This window comes from Penaeus japonicus, unplaced genomic scaffold (assembly GCF_977035675.1).
Source record: "Penaeus japonicus unplaced genomic scaffold, GWHDUDI00000001_assembly GWHDUDI00000026, whole genome shotgun sequence".
Lineage (NCBI taxonomy): Eukaryota > Metazoa > Arthropoda > Malacostraca > Decapoda > Penaeidae > Penaeus > Penaeus japonicus.
In genome coordinates, this window is record NW_028234428.1 from 35471873 (window position 1) to 35474372 (window position 2500).

At 32.8% G+C, this 2500-nt stretch overlaps 1 protein-coding gene across 1 annotated transcript in view; it reads right to left on the reverse strand.

Moving 5' to 3' along the window:
- Positions 1 to 2500, reverse strand: part of LOC122247104 (neural cell adhesion molecule 2-like) — a gene marked incomplete in the record, with an annotated part of 111811 nt that overhangs the window by 30437 nt on the left and 78874 nt on the right.

Genomic DNA, 2500 nt, shown 5'->3' on the forward strand with positions numbered 1-2500 from the left:
CACACACACACACACACAACATATATAATATATATAAGATATATATATATATATATATATATATATATATTATTATATAGTTATATCGTATATTAAAAATTTATATATTTATATATATATTTATATATATATATATATATATATATATATATACTATATCTAGTTTATTATAGATAGATAGATAGATAGATAGATAGATAGATAGATAGATATATAATGTTGTGTGTGTGTGCAATAAAAAGGATAAAGATGTTACTACTATTATGAATATCAAATAATGAAAATAACAAAGATAATAATAGTGATAACAAGGCTTGTGATAATAATGATAGCACTTGTATTGATTGTAATGATAATCATAAGGATAACAATAATGATAAGGATGAGGATAATGATAATGATGGAAATAATGATAATGCTAATAATGATAATGATGATAATAGTGATGATAAAAATGGTAATAATGGTAATGATATTGATGATGAGGAAGATAACTACATATATACTGATGATAGTAATGTCATTATAAGTGGACTGAGATAGAAAGAAAGAAAGAAATTATGAGAGCGAAAAAATAAAGAAAGAGATAGAGAAAAAGAAAGAAGAGAGAGAGAGTGAGAGAGAGAAAAAACGTGGATAGATTGACCAAGAGAAAGAGAGGATTCCATGTACTCCTTTGTTTACAGAGAAAAATAAAATAAGGAACGAAAGAAAGAAAGAAAAATATGAGAAAGGGAGCATTGACACAACACATTTAATATTTTCTTTTGTTTACAGAATGAAAATATCTTACCTATGGTACGTGAAGGGATGTAGCCAACGAATTCCATTTGGAACCAGTGAACCAACAAATTTAATTACCAGTTCTGCAGTCTCCTGAATTCCTGCTTCAAAATTGAACTTTTGTCTTTTACAGTGTTTATTTGGACAAGAGGTGATCGCTTCCCAGAGGCGCGACACAGGGAGGGGATGTTAAGACACTGAACAGCTTTTTATAGTTTATTTTTATTATAATTTTTATATTTAAGTGAGGTTTATCAATGAGTATCAGGTAGATGATTACATAGAGTGATGGTCAGAGTTACGTAGATAGACAGATAGAGATAAAAAGAAGAAGAAAAAATAAGGAAAGCAGAGCCGGAAGAGAGGAATAACTGATAAACAGAATAACGGGAATAAAGACAGAATGAAGAACATATGTATATTCTAAAGGCGAGATCTCAAATCTGATTTCTTAGCACGTAGAGTTAATGGAAATTTAATTCCAAGGAAAGTGAGTTATATTTCCTTGGATATAGAGATATGTGTGTGGGTGTTTATGTGTGTAATGCATATGTCTGTATGTTTGTCTGTCAGTTTTTTTTTTCTCTCTCATCTCTCTCTCTCTCTATCTATCTCTTCCTCTCTCTCTCTCTCTCATCTTCTCTCTCTCCCACCCTCTCTTTTTCTCTTTTTCTCTCTCTCTCTCTCTTTCTCTTTCTCTCTCTCTCGTCCACAGAGAGGTACGAGAGTTCATGCGAAGGTGCCCCGAGACATGAGAAGTCGTGAGTCATGCGCGACGGTAATAGCGGCAGAATTTATGGCAGACACGAGGGTCATGCAAGAGAGTTTAGGGGAAGGGGAGGGAGGGGGGGGTAGAGGAGATGGGGATGAGGATAAGGGGTCACATGGGGGATGGGGTTGAAAGTTGGGGGGGGGGGGCCGAAGAGGGGACAGGGTGTGTGATAGGCATGGGAAGTTCTGCATGACCGAGTGGGTAGGATGAGATAGGTGGCTATAGTGGAAGGGGGGTGTGGGGGGGTCTTGGGAATGTGTCGGGGGTTGGGAAAGGGGGTAGGGGGGCTGGAGATTATGAAGGTGCATGACGAGAGACGCAAACTGCATGGTTGGAAAATGAATAGAGGATGTGGGTGAGTTAATATTGATTTTTGAAAATATGATCATTATCATTACCATCGTTACCACTTTATTATTTCGATTATTATTGTTGTTAATATTTTTTTCTACTGTTATCATTATTATATTATTGTCATTATTATCATCATCGCTTTAATTATTCTTATCGTTTTCATTATTGTCATCATTATCATAACCTTCACTGATATCATTAGCATTATCGTTATCGTTATCATTATCGTTATCATTATCATTATCATAACCATCACTGTAATCATTAGCATTATCGTTATCATTATCATTATCATCATTATAATCATTTTTATTATTCCCATTGTTATCATTATTATCTTCCTTATCATCAAACACACTAATGAGGAAAAGAATAAAAGGGTCGAGGTAAAATGCAATATTTTTTATTCTCATGTTAATTTGTGTATGATATCTATTCATGAGTTTCTTTGGAGACTTTTTTTTATTGTTTCTGATATGAAAAAAAATAATTATAAATGTCGAAAGAGAGTAATTTAAATTCAACAAATATTGCATTTACTCAAAGTATATTTCTGAATAACAAAACATTCTGTTTTACAGATTATTTCTT